We start from the raw sequence: 19480 nt of genomic DNA on the forward strand, positions 1-19480 counted from the left end.
TGTCCCCAAGATAACAATCATTTAAGTATAGTTCTCTGAAGTGGGACATGTAAATGGGATACGTGCAGAACTGAATGGGGGTGGGATACAAAATTTATAGTCTTCCAGGTCACTTCTGGCTTCCAAGAGTGGCATATAACCCTATCATCACTTCAGAAACTACTTCAGTACTATAGAGGAAATCCCAGAACATCCACACTCTCAGAGCTCCTACAAGCAGTGCTTGCATGCAGCACCACAGAACAGAGATTTCCACCTGAGTTGGAGAAAAATACTCTGGCTACCAGAGGTGTCTAGACCATGGGTGGCAAACTGACAAACTAACATGCTTTTTCACTCATAACTTATTTTCCAAGCGAGCTGGGTGTCAATATGTAAATCACAGGAAATTTAACCAAACTATATATAAATTTTCTGGCATTTCATAGGAACGCATAAGGTTTCAAAACATGGGGACTGAATCGCAATGTCACCAATTGTCTAAGTAGATAGCGGCTGCAGTAGAAAGAGCATGTATTCCAACAATAATACAAACCTATTCTTACCCCACTTCTCACATTTACAACATTTGGGTAGCCCCAGAAGACATTTCTTTTCACAATCGCTGAACTACCCTCTCATTTGTAAATATAAAATACATAAAATTCATCAAAAGAATTTGAAGAAAACCACTGGAAGACACAAAAAAAGAATACAGGAAATAAAAGATAATCTACCTCATTGTCAAATAACCAAATCATAGTAGGAAACAAAAGGAAGCTTTAAAATAAGTTTACGTGTCCTCCAAAAGATTCAAGGGGATGCCACACGCATTCAATCTGTTGCAGAAGGACCAGCACCAAACAAAGCAAAGCATCAAACAAGTAAGGAGAGTCTGCATTGAAGAATTGATTATAAGGAGAGAACAAGATGGCAGAGGAGTACGTGGACGTGGAGTACATCTCTCTCCACGGATACAACAGGAATACACGTTCAGATGCAGAACTGCATGCAGAATACCAGCTGAGAGCGGACAGGAGTACCTGACCAGTGGAAAAGAATATACAGAACCACGCAAAACTCAATAGGATCATGACACTAGGGGGAAAAACAGGAGTGTTACGAGGACTCGGCAGCTGAGGGAACTGAAGTAAGAGTCCAGTCCCCACATTGGGGCAATTGTCTGAGTCAGAGGAAAAACATTTAAGGCTGAGAGTGAAACAGCTGATCTGTGGCAGCCTAAAAGGAATGAGAATCAGACAGTCCTTGCCACAGACATACATACCTTGGACAGGGATGCAGGTGCCCTAGAAGGCGCAGTGGCTGGGAGTTGGAGTTTAGGGATTGTGGCGCAATCCCAGGGTGAGGGCTGTTGTTGACCGTGCAGAGATGGATTGAGGGGATGTGAGGGAGGAGACTGTGGTGGGAAATGCCTGCAGACGAAAGCTAGGCAGCCAAGGGAGAAAGGCAATACTGCTGAGTCACGAGTAGGGAGTGGAGCCATCACCATAGCCTCTCTCTAATAGAGAGGCTGGACAATCAAACACCTTACGCACTGAACTACAAAGTAGGACCCTACCCAGGATGCTCCTTTAAGTGACTGATGGTCTGAACTACAGAGTAGGACCTCACCCAGGGCACCCCTTTAAGTGCTTGACGAACTCATCTACAGGGTAGGACCCCAGTCAGGGGGGCCCCTCTATGTGCCTGATGTGCCAAACAACAGAGAAGGACTCCAGGCAAGGGAGACCTCTAAGTGCTTGAACGGGCAGAGTTATGGAGATACATTATGCGGAATGCTGGGCTGGATGATGATGCAGAAGCTGGAATCAAGATTGCTGGGTGAAATACCAATAATCTCAGATATGCAGATGACACAACCCTTATGAAGAAAGCTAAGAGGAACTAAAGAGCCTCTTGATGAAAGTGAAAGACGACAGTGAAAAAGTTGGCCTAAGACTCAACATTCAGAAAACTAAGATCATGGCATCAAGTCCCATCTCTTCATGACAAATAGATAGGGAAACAATGGAAACAGTGAGAGACTTTCTTTTTTTGGGCTCCAAAATCACTGCAGATGGTGACTGCAGCAATGAAATTAAAAGACCCTTGCTCCTTGGAAGAAAAGCTACGCCAGCTAAACAGCATATTAAAAAGCAGAGACATTACTTTGTCAACAAAGGCCTGTCTAGTCAATGCTATGGTTTTTCCTGTATTCATATATGGATGTCAGAGTTGGAAGGACTGATGTTGAAGCTGAAACTCCAATATTTCGCCCACCTGATGCGAATAGCTGACTCATTTGAAAAGACCCTCATGTGGGGAAAGATTTAAGGCAGGAGGAGAAGGGGACGACAGAGGATGAGATGGTTGGATGGCATCACCGACTCGATGGACATGGCTTTGGGTAAACTCCGGGAGTTGGTGATGGACAGGGAGGCCTGGCATGCTGCGGTTCATGGGGTTGCAAAGAGTCGGACACGACTAAGCAACTAAACTGAACTGAACGCAATCACATTCAAAATTTCCAGCAAGTCATTTTGTGAATACTGAAGAGTTGATTACACAATTTATATGGATACAGAAAAGGCCTATAATAGCCAAGGCAATCTTTTTAAAAAAATAAATTCTTTATTATTATTTTTTACACATACATTTATCTATTCTCCCCCAGTCTCCCCACTGTTCCCAGCTATAGCCAAGGCAGTCCTGAGGAAGAAGAACCAAGTCACATAAGTTATAGAAGATATCAAGAAATGCTAAAGAAATCAACATAGCATACTACTGACACAGGATATATACAAAAATAGAATATAAAACCCAGAAAATAAATCCGTGTGAATATAACTGTCTGATTTATGATAAAGTTGACACATGGAGTGCGGAAAGATTTTTTTTAATAAACGATGCTGGTTCAACCATACATTAATATGAACCAAAATGAATCGACCCTTATAAAATATGAAACTGGTTCATGAAAAAATCACAGACTGAGAATTGGTATGAAAGATCTGTGTGTGAAAAACAAACAAATAAATCTTGGGGGAAGAAGAAAGTTTCTTTTTTAAAATTTTTACTGGAGTATAGTTCCTTTACAATCTTGTGTTAGTTTCTACTGTACAAAAAAGTCAATCAGCTACACATGTGCCCCCTCTTTTTTGGATTTCCTCTCCATTTAGGTCACCACAGAGCATTGAGTAGAGTTCCCTGTGCTATACAGTAGGTTCTCATTAGTGGAAGAAAGTTTCCTAAACAAGATTTTTAAAAAGCAACTAAACATACGAAGAAAAAAAAAATCAGTAAACTGAACTGTGTAAAGATTATGAACTTCTGTTCATCTGAAGACACTATTAAGAGAATGAAAAAGTAATTCAAGGAGGGAAAAAAGACGTTATCAATAAATATGTGAGTGTTCAAAAATAAACAAACATTTTGCTGTTACTGTTGTTCAGTCCCTAAGTGTGTCTGACTCTGCGACCCCAAGAACTGCAGCATGCCAGGCTTCTCTGTCCTTCACTATATCATGCTGCTGCTGCTGCTAAGCTGCTTCAGTCATGTCTGACTCCGTGTGTCCCCATAGATGGCAGCCCACCAGGTTCCTCTTTCCCTGGGATTTTCCAGGCAAGAACACTGGAGTGGATTGCCATTTCCTTCCCCACTATATCATGGAGGTTGCTCAAACTGATGTCCACTGAGTTGCTGATGCTATCTAACTATCTCATCCTCTGAATGTCTAAGGTTGTTGATACTCCTCCCAGCAATCTTGATTAAAGCTTGTGTTCCATCCACTCTGGCACTTCCCATGATGTACTCTGTGTGCATATAAGTTAAATAAGCAGAATGACATTATACAGCCTTGTTCATTTCCCGATTTTGAACCAGTCAGTTGTTCTATGTCCGATTCTATCTGTTGCCTCTTGACTCACATTTAGGTTTCTCAGGAGACAGGCAAGGTCACCTGGTACTCCCACCTCTTTAAGAATTTTCCATAGTTCTTTCCCATTCTATTATTTTCTTCTATTTCTTTGCACTGTTTGTTCACTTAAGAAGGCCTTCTTTTCTCTCGTTGCTATTCTCTAGAACTCTGCATTCAGCTGGGTGTTATCCTCCCTTTCTTGTTTTTTGCTTCTCTTCTTTCTTCGGGTATCCAGTAAGCCTCCTCAGACAACAATTTTGCCTTCTTGTATTTCTTTTTCTTTGGGATGCTTTTGGTCATGGCCTCCTATACAACATTACAAATCTCCATCTACAGTTCTTCAGCACTCTGTTATCAGATCTAATCCCTTGAATCTATTCATCACCTCTACTGTATAATCATAAGGGATCTGATTTAGGTCATACTTAAATGGCAAGAGTAAACATCAACATTTTAGGAATCAGTGAACTAAAATGGACTAGAATGGGTGAATTTAATTCAGATGATCATTATATCTACTACTGTGGGCAAGAATCCCTTAGAAGAAAAAGAGTAGCCCTCATAGTCAACAAAAGATCTGAAAAGATCTGCACCAGTTCCTGGGTGCAATCTCAAAAACGACAGAATGATCTCTGTCCGATCCCAAGGAAAACCATTCAGTATCACAGTACTCCAATCTATGCCCCAACCAGTAATGCCGAAGAAGTTGAAGTTGAATGCTTCATGATGATCTACAAGACTTTCTAGAACTAACACTAAAAAAAGATGTCCTCTCATCACAGGGGACTGGAAAGCAAAAGTTGGAAATCAAGAGACACCTGGATAAACAGGCAAGTTTGGCTTTGGAGTACAAAATGAAGCAGGGCAAAGGCTAACAAGAGTTTTGCCAAGAGAATGCACTAGTCATAGCTAACACCCTCTTCCAACAACACAAGAGATGACCATATATATGGACATCACCAGATGGTCAATACCAAAATCAGATTATCTTCTTTGTAGCTGAAGATGTAGAAGCTCTATACAGTCAGCAAAAACAAGACCAGGAGTTGACTGTGGCTCAGATTATGAACTCCTTATTGCCAAATTCAGACTTAAATTGAAGACCATAGGGAAAACCACTAGACCATTCAGGTATGACCTAAATCAAATCCCTTATGATTATACAGTGGAAGTGACAAATAGGTTAAAGGGATTAGATCTGGTAGACAAAGTGCCTGAAGAACTACAGACGGAGGTTTGTGACATTACACAGGAGGCAGTGATCAAGACCATCCCCAAGAAAAAGAAATGCAAAAAGGCAAAATGGTTGTCTGAGGAGGCCTTACAAATAGCCGAGAAAAGAAGAGAAGTGAAAGGCAAAGCAGAAAAGGAAAGACAAACTCATCTTTACGCAGAGTTCCAAAAACAGCAAAGAGAGATAAGAAAGCCTTCCCAAGTGATAGAAAATGCAAAGAAAGAGAGAAAAACAATAGAATGAGAAAGACTGGAGATTTCTTCAAGAAAATCAGAGATACCAAGGGAACACTTCATGCAAGAATGGGCACAATAATTGACATAAACAGCAAGGAATGAACAAAGCTATGGTTTTTCTAGTTGTCATGTATGGATGTGAGAGTTGAACCATAAAGAAAGCTGAGCACCAAAGAATTGATGCTTTTGAACTGTGGTGCTGGAGAAGACTCTTGAGAGTCCCTCGGACTGCAAGGAGATCCAACCAGTCCATCCTAAAGGAGATCAGTCCTGGGTGTTCATTGGAAGGACTGATGTTGAAGCTGAAACTCCAATACTTTGGCAACCTCATGCGAAGAGCTGACTCACTGGAAAAGACCCTGATGCTGGGAAGGATTGGGGGCAGGAGGAGAAGGGGACAACAGAGGATGAGATGGTTGGATGGCATCACTGACTCGATGGACATGGGTTTGGGTGGACTCTGGGAGTTGGTGATGGACGGGGAGGTCTGGTGTGCTGCAGTTGGTGGGGTCGCAAAGAGTCGGACACAACTGAGCGATTGAACTGAACTCAAAACAAGAAAAGAATAGACAACACAATTATTTAAAATGGATGAAATACTGAGCTGACACTTCACAAAGATAGTCACAAGACAAATATATATAAAGGACGTTAACTTCATTGATCATTAGGAAGATGGAAAATAGGGCCACACTGTACACATCAGAATCATTAACAATGAAATACCAATTGTGGGTGAAGATGTAGAGCCTGGTTTACTGGAGGGTAAATTGATTCAACAACTCTGGAAACTTTGTGCAGTATATAGCAAACTGAACAAAACTCTGCAGTTTATTCCTAGGTAGAAAGAAGTTTAACGTATACACATTCACCAACAGACATATACAGGAAATACCATAAAACCAATATGTGTAATAGGCAAACAGAGGGAACCCAAATGTCCATCAACAATAGAATTTGGATTTCTGTGGTTTGCCAAAAGGAGTCACAGGACTCAGAAACTGTTACACGCACAGTTACAATTTAACAAAATTGCTCAGAACTGAAAAATCACTGTTGTTGCCTGAAGTTGAATAGCTTAATAAGTAAGTGCTTCTCAGTTTGTTGTGTGCCTCTGGTTGAATTCCAGAGTAATGAAATGGTTGTTTGTGATTGTTTTGTCCAGCTTTATGAGGACAGAATTTGTTGACCTTCTGTTCTGTCATACCAAAGTGAAAATTCTGATGGTAAAATTCTGAAAAAAGTGAAAATTCTGGTGGCGCAGGTGGGATGAACTTCACCTCCAAGTCCCTTGACACTTGTGACAATTCAAGTATGATGAGAGTCCCAAATGGAAAAAATAGAAAGGGCAGCAAAAATATTTGAAACAATAATGGCCAAAACTTCGCAAATTTGATTAAAATATATATATACATATATATATATATATATACACACACACACATATATGGGAGTGGGTTGCCAGTTCCTTCACCAGGGGATCTTTCCTATCCAGGGAATGAACCCATATTTCCTACATCCACCTGTACTGGCAGGTGGGTTCTTTACCACTAGCACCAGCTCAGTTCACTTCAGTCACTCAGTCATGTCTGACTCTTTGCGACGCCATGGAACGTAGCACACCAGGCTTGTCCATCATCAACTCCCGGAGCTTGCTCAAACTCATGTCCACCAAACTGGTGATGACATCCAACCATCTCATCCTCTGTCATCCCCTTCTCCTCCTGCCCCCCGTCTATCCCAGCATCAGGGTCTTTTCCAGTGAGTCAGTTCTTCGTATCAGGTGGCCAAAGTATTGAAGCTTCAGCTTCAGCATCAGTTCTTCCAGTGAATACTCAGGACTGATTTCCTTAGGACTGACTGGCTTGATCTCCTTGTAGTCCAAGGGACTCTCAAGAGTTTTCTCCAACACCACAGTTGAAAAGTATCAATGGACTGCTGCATCAAAATTGCTGAATCAGTGGTTTCAAAAGTACCACCTGGGAAGCCATATAAATCTACAGACTTCAGAAGCTAAACAAGTGAGAGGGTAATAGGCAGGAAGGCCAGGGGTCTCCAAACAGAGGAAATAGGCTGCAAGTGTCAGACATTTTCATCTCTCTCTTAAGCGGCAGGAGGAAACAAATTAGATATCTTTTTTCCCTTCTCTATACAAATTAAAAAGGAGGTTTCTCTCAAAATACTGTATTGCCACAATGGGTTCAGTTCAGTTCAGTCGCTCAGTCATGTCCGACTCTTTGCGACCCCATGAACCGCAGCACGCCAGGCCTCTCTGTCCATCACCAACTGCCGGACTCTACTCAAACCCACGTCCATCGACTCCGTGATGCCATACAACCATCTCATCCTCTGTTGTCCCCTTCTCCTCCTGCCCCCAATCCTACCCAGCATTAGAGTCTTTTCCAATGAGTCAACTCTTCGCATTGGGTGGCCAAAGTATTGGAGTTTCAGCTTCAACATCAGTCCTTCCAATGAACACCCAGGATTAATCTCCTTTAGGATGGATTGATTGGATCTCCTTGCAGTCCAAGGGACTCTCAAGAGTCTTCTCCAACACCACAGTTCAAAAGCATCAATTCTGCAGTGCTCAGCTTTCTTCACCATCCAACTCTCACAGCCATACATGACCACTGGAAAAACCATAGCCTTGACTAGACGGACCTTTCTTGGCAAAGTAATGTCTCTGCTTTTAAATATGCTCTCTTGGTTGGCCATAACCTTCCTTCCAAGGAGTAAGCATCTTTTAATTTCATGGCTGCAATCACCATCAGCAGTGATTTTGGAGCCCAAAAAAATAAAGTCTGACACTGTTTCCACTGTTTCCCCATCTATTTCCCATGAAGTGATGGGACCAGATGCCATGATCTTAGTTTTCTGAACGTTGAGCTTTAAGCCAACTTTTTCACTCTCCTCTTTCACTTTCATCAAGAGGCTCTTTAGTTCTTCTTCACTTTCTGCCATAAGAGTCGTGTCATCTGCATATCTGAGGTTATTGATATTTCTCCTGGCAATCTTGATTCCACCTTGTGTTTCTTCCAGCCCAGCATTTCTCATGATGTACTCTGCATATAAGTTAAATAAGCAGGGTGACAATATACAGCCTTGACGTCCTCCTTTTCCTATTTGGAACCAGTCTATTGTTCCATGTCCAGTTCTAACTGTTGCTTCCTGACCTGAATACAGGTTTCTCAAGAGACAGGTCAGATGTTCTGGTATTCCCATCTCTTTCAGAGTTTTCCACAGTTTATTGTGATCCACACAGTCAAAGGCTTTGGCATAGTCAATAAAGCAGAAATAGATGTTTTTCTGGAACTCTCTTGCTTTTTCGATGATCCAGCGGATGTTGGCAATTTCATCTCTGGTTCCTCTGCCTTTTCTAAAACCATCTTGAACATCTGGAAGTTCACGGTTCACGTATCGCTGAAGCCTGGCTTGGAGAATTTCGAGCATTACTTTACTAGCATGTGAGATGAGTGCAATTGTGCAGTAGTTCGAGCAGTCTTTGGCATTGCCTTTCTTTGGGATTGGAACAAAAACTGACCTTTTCCCGTCCTGTGGCCACTGCTGAGTTTTCCAAATTTGCTGGCATATCGAGTGCAGCACTTTCACAGCATCATCTTTGAGGATTTGAAATAGCTCAACTGGAATTCCATCACCTGCACTAGCTTTGTTGGTAGTGATGCTTTCTAAGGCCCACTTGACTTCACATTCCAGGATGTCTGGCTCTAGGTGAGTGGTCACACCATTGTGATTATCTGGGTCATAATGAGTTAACTATTCTCAAACCTTGAGTTAACCAATGCATTTTTCTTATGGAAATGTTTGTCTTAAGCTATGTTAATGTACTATGTATTTACCTCAAACTCTTGTCTTTAAGTCAGTTCTGCCTAATGGCTCAGAAGGGACTTGACAAATCAGTGTGTTATACTCAGACATTGTTCCCCTAATCTATGTAAACAAAACTATTTGTATGGTAATCTGCCTTTCCATAAGATTCAAGTCAATCATTTTATGGCCCTGGATGACTCCTCTGGTGCCAAGATTATCCCAAAATGCATCTTATGGATGAGGGGCCTGGTGCCATTCTGAGTTTTAAGACATTCCTTTCTTTCATTAACAGACTGCTGGTGACTATAGAACATCCAGCTGAAGACTAGCAGGGGGGTACTCTTTCTGACCCCTTCTGATGTCTATGTCAGAAGCTTCGTCTATCTCCTTTATACTTTAATAAAACTTTATTACACAAAAGCTCTGAGCGATCAAGCCTCGTCTCTGGCCCTGGATTGAATTCTTCTCTGGAGGCCAAGAATCCCGGCGTCTTTTCATGGTCCAGCAACAACCTTTCACAAGCCCCAAGTAAATAAACCAAAAAGAGAATTCCCTGGCAGTCCACTGCTTAGGGCTCTGCACTTTCATTACCATAGCCCAGGTTCAACCCCTCATCAGGGAACTAAGATCCTCCAAGCTGCAAGACATGGCTAAAAAACAAATAAAGAAACAAACAAAACACAGATCCACACCTAGACACATTACAGCAGAAACTGTTGAAGACAAAGAGAAAACCTCTAAAGCAGCACGAAAAGGAAAATGAATTACTACTTATAGTAGGGACCAACAAACTTATTGTGTAAAGGAACATAAATATAAGATAAATATTTTAGGTAAGATGGTCTGTGTTACAACTAGTCAGCTCTGCCACTGTAGAACAAAAGCTTTCACCTTCAGTGGGCACTGCTGTGGTCCAAGAAAATTTTACATTTGAATTTCATACAGTTTTCATGTGTGACCAAAAACATACTTTTTAGAAATGCAAAAAAAAGTTTTTAGTACACAGACCACATTTTATTAACAGGTAGTGGGCCAGATTAAGCCTGTGGACCATAGTTTACAGACCCCCTGCCTGACATCAAGTGAACTACAATACTTACTAACAACTCTCTTCCCATCAGATGTAATGGATGCCAGAAAGCAATATAATGATATATAAAAAGTGCTGAAAAATTATTAAAAAATCTAGAATGCACACTAAATATTTTATATACCAAATTCTAAGACAAAGAGACCCACCAACCGTTACCCTGCATTGACATTTTCATGTCAACTCTTCTTAAAATTAATTAACTTGGTAAGTTGGCAATCAGCATTTTTTAAAGCATTCACAAGTTTACAGATATAAAGCATGCTACAGATTACAACATACAACACACAATAATAAGACAGAAATAAATGGCAAACAAAGATCATTGCATCTGATTAGCTAAGACATGGTAACTGTCAGCTATGCAAAAGAAGGTAAAGATTTAATATAATGTCATCATATTAATATACCAGGCTCCCCTGGTGGCTTTGTGGTAAAGAATCCACCTGTCAATGCAGGAGACGCAAGAGATGCAGGTTCGATCCCTGGGTCAGAAAGATCCCCTGCAGTAGGAAATGGCAACCCACTCCAGTATTCTTGCTTAGAAAATTCTGTTAGGGGAAGCACACTGACTGAAACCGCTCACCCTGGCCAGGCACCATAGTAACCATTTGCATGAGTTGTTTTAAGACAGGGGGTCCTGGTAAGGAACTCAGAACTAAGAAGCTACCACCAACCACCAAAGAGTTCAGGAAAGGTCAAAAGGTGACACCACATAGTCAACCACCTCCCAGAATCCTTCTCGCTGGCATCCATCTTGGCTGAGCAATGTGTGCACCACCAGGAAGGACTCTGAGTCAGAATGATTGGCCAAAGACAACCCGGAAACTAATCCCATCACCATATAACCCGAGACTGCGAGCCATATGGCAGAGCAGTCCTCCTGGGTTCCCTTACCCAACTGCTCTCCACCCAGGCACCCCTTCCCAATAAAAACCTTTCTCTGTCAGCATATGTGTCTCCTCAGACAATTCATTTCCAAGTGTTAGACAAGAGACCACTTCTGGGCCCTGGAAGGGGTCCCCCATCCTTCAACAATTCCATGGACAGAGGAGCCGGGTGGGCTACAGTCCACGGGGTTGTAAAGTGTCGGACACGACGGAGGGACTAAGCACACAAATATACATCATGTGTTACAGGTACTTTTAGTGAATGGTACTTATTTTAATAATTATATGACACACAAAAGGGTAGTGAGAGGGTAACAGGTAGGAAGGCTAGGGGACCCCAAGTGGAGGAAATAGACTGCAAGTGGAGGATTTTGTTTTGTTTTGTTTTGTTTCTTTCTCTATACAGAATAAAAAGTTTTCTTTCAACTATGTATTTTGTTGTAAATCTGCCTTTCTTTAAGATTCATGTCAATTGTTTTATGGCTGGGGATGCTCACTCTGTGCAAATGCTATCTCAAAATGCATGTTGTGGGAGACGGGCCTGATACAACTCTCTCAGTTTTGAGGTGATTCTTTAACAGATATATAACTCTTTGCTAAAAACTAGCACACTTTCTGCCCTCTTCTGATGCCTATGTCAGAAGCTTCCTCTATCCCTTTATACTTTAATAAAACTTTATGACACAAAAGCTTCAAGTGATCAAGCCTCATCTCTGATTCTGGATGGAGATCCTCTCCTCCAAAGGTCACGATTTGCAGTGTAGCTCACAGCTTGCAGCTGCAACCTTCCAGTAGGTTCTGGGTACTATGGTCAAAAACACCATTAGGAAATTGTCAAAATCATATAAAATGAGCCTGGAACACCTTATGAGTCCAGAAAGCAAACAGTGCCAATTTGCTTATAGTCAGAACTTCACTTCCTTTTCAAGTGCAGAGCAAATTATGCCTCAAAGTGCCTGTGTACTCTGCCAAAAATGCCTGACAAACAGCTCTATCTATCCATCCACCGCACTTCTCAAGAGAAAACACTGGTTATGCAAAGGAAGCAGAAGGGCTGGACTGTGGAGCTGATGAGATAGGCTACATGTCTGTTATATCAACATACATGTTGAGAGTAAGTAAGAAGGTATAGGAAAACTGAATGTGGCAGCGAAGTGTTTGAAGAGCATTCTTTGGATTAGCAGATCACCATACAGAGAAAACGGGGTGGTAGGAAGAAACATTGAGTCCTTGAATTTTTAGCAGGATTCCTGAAATGTGAGTTTACAAAAGGAAACACATTTTGATGAGAGGGTAGAATATCAAACAGGAATGTAAGGCAAGAGAGAAGTCATTTTTATGTATGAGCTAATAGTACTACTGGAAGGTTAAGGCCATTGTGTAAGGCCAACCTTGTGGTTTTGCTTCAGTATATTAGGGGTGGAGAGCTTTCTGATGGTGCCTAATTAACAAACTAAAGCTGTAATCTAGGACATGGCCACATGAGAGAGGCAACAAACCTCACAAAGAAAATAATAAGTAAGTTCTTGGGAATTCCTTGGTGATCCAGTGGTTCAGGATCTGCTTTCCAGTGCATGGGACGCAGATTCAATCCCTGTCGAGGAATTAAAATCCCACATGTCATGGGACAACTAAGCCCACGCACACACGTCACAACTACAGAGTCCATGTGCTCTGCAGCCCCCATGCCGCAATTAGAGATAAGGCCACACACCACAATGAAGAGCCTGTGCGCCACAACTAAGACCAGACGTAGCCAAAACAAAACAAAAAAAAATTTTTTTTTAAAGACGTAAATTGTTCTACACTACTTAAAACAGTCCTAATGAATGCTAGGATGAAGTCAGGCTGTACAAAATATGATTATGTATATACCGCTCTGTATCTCCAGACTCTGATCTCAGGACTTTTTCTTGCCCTGGAAACAGAACAGAGTGCTTGCTATCTACTAGCTACAGCAGAAGTTGGAGCAGGGGGAAGGAATACACGTGAACCATCATCCTTAAATTATACCAAGGTGGATGACAGAATCAAGATTCCAAGAACTGGAAACTGGATATTAGTAAACTCCATCATAAAGGAAGAGAATAACAAACTCCAGCTGTCATGAAACAAACCCTATATTTGCCCCTTCCTTTCTGAACAACCTAGTATTATCACTTCTCTGTCCAACCAGAAAAGGCAGAAAGTGGAGGGTGTATACCTGAGAAAATCTTTCTTTTCAAAAAAAGGACTAAACCAGTTCTCCCACATCAAAAAGAAAGAAACAAAGTTACCAAACTATGGTGTCAAGTCTAGAGGAGACAGGAAAGTAAAAGACCTTTAACTTAATTTAGCAAGACCAAAAGCTTATTACAAAGAGCCATGAAAACATGGGCTTCCTTTGTAGCTCAGCTGGCAAAGAATCCACCCACAATGTTTGATCCCTGGGTCGGGAAGATCCCCTGGAGACGAGAAAGGCTACCCACTCCAGTATTCTGGCCTGGAGAATTCCATGAATTGTATAGCCCATGGGGTTCCAAAGAATCGGACACAACTGAGCGACTTTCACTTTCACTAACTGAGCAATACTTTGTCTATGACACTGTCGAGTGACACTAGCAAAGCTGTACTCCTCACATAACTAATCATTTTAACCAGACCTTTGCAAGCAGTAAAACTGCTGAGAATCTGCAAGGAGGCAGTAGAAGAGCATTTTAGTTGTCTTCTAAAATTGCATACCAGGGTCTCACAAGGGCATAGAAACCCTAAGAAAAGTATCTGTTTTGGGCAGTAAGAAAGAAGATAGACTAGGTCACTGGGGCACATTAGCTAATCAGTTAAATTCGAAAGGGATCTGATAATCTGGCAACAGCTGCATTAGGGTGCAGGGGCGGGGGCTATGTGAGAAGGGCAGGGGCTGCATGACACCAGCTGTGTGAGGGCACAGGGGTGGCAGAGAGGAGTTACCCCAAGTCCAAGGAGCACTGGGAGTAGCTACCACACGTCCATGGTCAGGGGCAGCAGCCAAGAGGAGCTACCCCACCTCCAAGCTCAGGGGCGGTGGCAGAGAGGAGCTAACCCAAGTCCAAGGTCAGGGTGGCCCAGAGGAGCTATCCCACATCCAAGGAGCAGCTGGGAGGAGCTACCCCACGTCCAAGGTCAGGGGTGGCGGCTGAGAGGAGCTACCCCATGTCCAAGGTCAGGGGCAGCGGCAGAGAGGAGCTACCCTAGTCCAAGGTAAGGAGCAGCAGCTGCACTTTGCTGGACCAGGCTTGAAGAGATACCCCACATTCAAGGTAAAAGAAACCCAAGTAAGAGTGTAGGCGCTGAGAGATGGCATCAGAGGGCAGAAGACTGAAACCACAATCACAAACTAGCCAATCTGATCACATGGACCACAGCTTGTCTAACTCAGTGAAACTAAGCCATGCCGTGTGGGGCCACACAAGATGGAGGGGTCATGGTGGAGAGGTCTGACAGAATGTGGTCCACTGGAGAAGGGCATGGCAAACCACTTCAGTATTCTGGCCTTGAGAACCCCATGAACAGTATGAAAAGGCAAAAAGATAGGAACACTGAAAGATGAACTCCCCAGGTCCATAGATGCCCAATATGCTACTGAAGATCAGGGGAGAAATAACTCCAGAAAGAATGAAGGGAGGGAGCCAAAGTAAAAACAATACCCAGTTGTGGATATGACTGGTGATAGAAGTAAGGTCCGACGCTGTAAAGAGCAATATTGCATAGGAACCTGGAATGTTAGGTCCATGAATCAAGGCAAATTGGAAGTGGTCAAACAGGAGATGGCAAGAATGAACGTCAGCATTCTAGGAATCAGTGAACTAAGAGGGACTAGAATGGGTGAATTAAACTCAGATGACCATCATATTCATGGCTATATGGAGTAGCCATCATAGTCAACAAAACAGTCCAAAATGCAGTACTTGGATGAAATCTCAAAAACAAAAGAATGATCTCTGTTCGTGTCCAAGGCAAACCATTCAATATCATGGTTATCCAAGTCTATGCCCCAACCACTAACGCTGAAGAAGCTGAAATTGAACGGTTCTATGAAGACCTACAAGACCTTCTAGAACTAGCACCAAAAAAAGATGTTCTTTATATGATAGTGGACTGGAATGCAAAAGTAGGAAGTCAAGAAATGCCTGGAGTAACAGACAAATTTGGCCTTCGAGTACAGAATGAAGCAGGGCAAAGGCTAAGAGAGTTTTGCCAAGAGAAGGCACTGGTCATAGCAAACACCCACTTCCAACCACACAAGAGAAGACTCAACACATGGACATCACCAGATGGTCAACACCGAAATCAGATTGCTTATATTCTTTGCAGCCAAAGATGGAGAAAGCTCTATACAGTCAGCAAAAATAAGACCAGGAGCTAACTGTGGCTCCGATCATGAACCCCTTATTGCCAAATTCAGACTTAAATTGAAGAAAGTGGGGAAAACCACTAAACCATTCAGGTATGATCTAAATCAAATCCCTTATGATTATACAGTAGAAGTGAGAAATAGATTTAAGGGACTAGATCTGATAGACAGAGTGCCTGATGAACTATGGACGGAGATTCATGACATCGTACAGGAGACACGGATCAAGACCATTGCCAAGAAAAGAAATGCAAAAAAGCAAAATGGCTGTCTGCGGAGGCCTTACAAATAGCTGTGAAAAGAAGAGAAGCGAAAAGCAAAGGAGAAAAGGAAAGATATGCTCATCTGAATGCAGAGTCCCAAAGAATAGCAAGGAGAGATAAGAAAGCCTTCTTCAGCGATCAATGCAAAGAAAGAGAGGAAAACAATAGAATAGGAAAAACTAGAGATCCCTTCAAGAAAATTCAAGATACCAAAGGAACATTTCATGAAAAGATAGGCTCAATAAAGGAGAGAAATGGTATGCACCTAACAGAAGCAGAAGATATTAAGAAGAGCTGGCAAGAATACACAGACGAACTGTACAAAACAGATCTTCACGACCCACATAATCATGATGGTGTGATCACTCACCTAGAGCCAGACATCCTGGAATGTGAAGTCAAGTAGGCCTTAGAAGTATCACTATGAATAAAGTTAGTGGAGGTGATGGAATTCCAGTTGAGCTATTTCAAATCCTCAAAGATGATGCTGTGAAAGTGCTACATTCAATATGCCAGCAAATTTGGAAAACTCAGCAGTGGCCACAGGACTGAGAAAGGTCAGTTTTCATTCCAATCCCAAAGAAAGGCAATGCCAAAGAAGGCTCGAACTACCGCACAAGTGCACTCATCTCACATGCTAGTAAAGTAATGCTCAAAATTCTCCAAGCCAGGCTTCAGCAATACGTGAACCATGAACTTTCACATGTTCAACCTGGTTTTAGAAAAGGCAGAGGAACCAGAGATGAAATTGCCAACATCCGCTGGATCATCGAAAAAGCAAGAGAGTTTCAGAAAAACATCTATTTCTGTTTTATTGACTATGCCAAAGCCTTTGCCTGTGTGGATCACAATAAACTGTAGAAAATTCTGAAAGAGAAGGGAATACCAGACCACCTGACTTGCTTCTTGAGAAACCTATAGGAAGGTCAGGAAGCAACAGTTAGAACTGGACATGGACCAACAGAATGGTTCCAAATAGGAAAAGGAGGATGTCAAGGCTGTATATTGTCACCCTGCTTATTTAACTTATATGCAGAGTACATCATGAGAAACGCTGGGCTGGAGGAAGCACAAGCTGGAATCAAGATTGCCAGGAGAAATATCAATAACCTCAGATATGCAGATGACACCACCCTTATGGCAGAAAGTGAAGAAGAACTGAAGAGCCTCTTGATGAAAGTCAAAGAGAAGAGTGAAAAAGTTGGCTTAAAGCTCAACATTCAGAAAACTAAGACCATGGCATCCAGTCCCATCACTTCTTGGCAAATAGATGAGGAAACAGTGGAAACAGTGGCTGAATTTATTTTTGGGGGCTCCAAAATCACCCCAGATGGTGACTGCAGCCATGAAATTAAAAGATGCTTACTCCCTGGAAGGAAAGTTATGACCAACCTAGACAGCATATGAAAAAGCAGAGACATTCCTTTGTCAACAAAAGTCCGTCTAGTCAAGGCTATGGTTTTTCCAGTAGTCATGTATGGATGTGAAAGTTGGAATATAAAGAAAGCTGAGCACGAAAGAATTGATGCTTTTGAACTGTGGTGTTGGAGAAGACTCTTTAGTGTCCCTTGGACTGCAAGGAGATCCACCCAGTCCATCCTAAAGGAAATCAGTCCTGGGTATTCATTGGAAGGATTGATGTTGAAGCTGAAATTCCAATATTTTGGCCACCTGATGCAAAGAGCTGACTCATTTGAAAACACCCCAATGTTGGGAAAGACTGAAGGTAGGAAGAGAAGGGAATGACAGAGGATGAGATGGTTAAATGGTATCACTGACTCAATGGACATGAGTTTGGGTAAACTCCAGCAGTTGGTGATGGGCAGGGAGTCCTGGTGTGCTGTGTTTCATGGGGTCGCCAAGAGTCGGACGTGACTGAGCAACTGAACTGACTGACTGACTGATAATCTGGTATAGGGTCAAAATGCCTCAAGGATTTTAACTGTCTGGAATGTGGTTTTAAAATTTCTCACAGGATATCAAAAACACTAAACTATTCCTCATTTCAATTTGAATTCTTACCAAATAAAGAATGGTTACAGAATAACTTCTACACTGAGAAACTCTCTGAACAACTTAAAGTATAGACAATTGGTTGCATCAGAAAAGCACTATTTTGAACTCTGAACTTTGTAACCTTAAGACACGGCGGGGTGGGGGGTGGTAAAAATCAGAAAACATGGATCAAAAATTAAATTATAACAGTCTGTTAAAAATGAATAGACTGGTGTGTCTATATTTATATTAAAACTATGTCTTAGAGAAGCAATCACTCAAGACACCTGTACCTGTAACACATACATTTGTTCAAAGAAAATGCACATTTTACACCTGTGCCCCAGGCAGCCCCAGGCACTAGGGACATAGTGAAGAACACAGCAGGCAGGATCTCATGAAACTTGAAATGGAGGCCACTTATCCCTCATTAACTAATAACCAATAACCTTCTACAGTAAAGGATTAATGAAGAAAAAGGCAATGCAATAAAAAGAATAAAACAGAGGATTAAAAACAAAGGCAGTTTAACCTTACTATTTCATCCAAGATGTAATTTTATATGTGCTAGAAGAATTAAAAACTTTAAAAAAGTGTATAGCAAAGTAATATGTAAAGGTAATAGCCACCCTCTCAAGTTCTCTATTTTCTAAACCTAATTTGGGAACAAAGTTTACCTGGATCCAAAGGGATTCTCGGGTAAGGCAAAATGGTGATTGGGAAGAGTTAACCAACAATGATTTTTATAAAACAATTTAAGACAACTGAACTCTTAAGGCCAATTTAAAAATACCTTTATTAAAACTGAGTGTTAAGTAGTTACTAGGCACTTAATGTCTGCACCCCAATCTTTTCTTCACCATCTCCCTTCCCTCTAACCACCACACCATATATCAAACCTCCAAGTTCTTGCTAAGGGATTAAATGGTCTCTGCAAAGAAATGGCTATACGTCAGCTACCAAAAATGGAAATTCTTCATTCTTTCATTCATCACTGTCACTGTTATATATAGTACTTACCAATCTCCTATTACTATGTTCTTAACTCAAAGGCTGTTACACCCATACTAAGTAAGTTAACAAAGCATTGCAATGTTTTCCTCTAGGACTTCTAAAAGATTTTCCTAACTATGCAGACTAGAGTTCATACACAAGCACTCCCAAGATTTTGGTTCAATGGAAGTGGTCCTGCTACCCAAGAATATTTAATAAGCATTTATTTTGTTGCAGGTGGCTCACAGTCTACAGTGCAAATAACACAATTAAACAGTCTTAAATTACTGTCAAGAGCTACTCTCAAACACATACCTAGATATACAGCTCATACGCTTAAGGATGTCTCTGCTCTCATAAACAAGGACCTGGTTCAGCAATACTTACAGTTAACATTGATGTTGTCAATAGGCCCCACGCAAAGAATTCAAGGAAGATGACAATAGCAGCATGGTATACACTTGGTCGGCCATAGCCTTGTAGCTAAAAAAAGAGGAAAATTATTATGAAAAACAGTAAACAGTTAAAAGAAACCCATTATCCTAAAATGGTACTTAACACACACAAACTGTATAAACTTAGGACCTTAGGACCTATGGTTAGGTCCTACCTATTTTCCAGTAGTCATGTATGGATGCGAGAGTTGGACCATAAAGAAAGCTGAGCACCAAAGAATTGATACTT

At 41.6% G+C, this 19480-nt stretch overlaps 1 pseudogene across 1 annotated transcript in view; it reads right to left on the reverse strand.

Moving 5' to 3' along the window:
- Window positions 1-19480, reverse strand: part of LOC145506019 (solute carrier family 71 member 2-like) — a 127777-nt pseudogene that overhangs the window by 61254 nt on the left and 47043 nt on the right. Inside the window, exon 2 of the transcript XR_014053453.1 lies at window positions 19184-19279. The product of XR_014053453.1 is annotated as a solute carrier family 71 member 2-like (transcript). The remainder of the gene's footprint in view (window positions 1-19183; window positions 19280-19480) is intronic.

This window comes from Giraffa tippelskirchi, chromosome 1, assembly GCF_054371585.1.
Source record: "Giraffa tippelskirchi isolate mGirTip1 chromosome 1, T2T-mGirTip1v1.2.pri, whole genome shotgun sequence".
Classification (NCBI taxonomy): domain Eukaryota; kingdom Metazoa; phylum Chordata; class Mammalia; order Artiodactyla; family Giraffidae; genus Giraffa; species Giraffa tippelskirchi.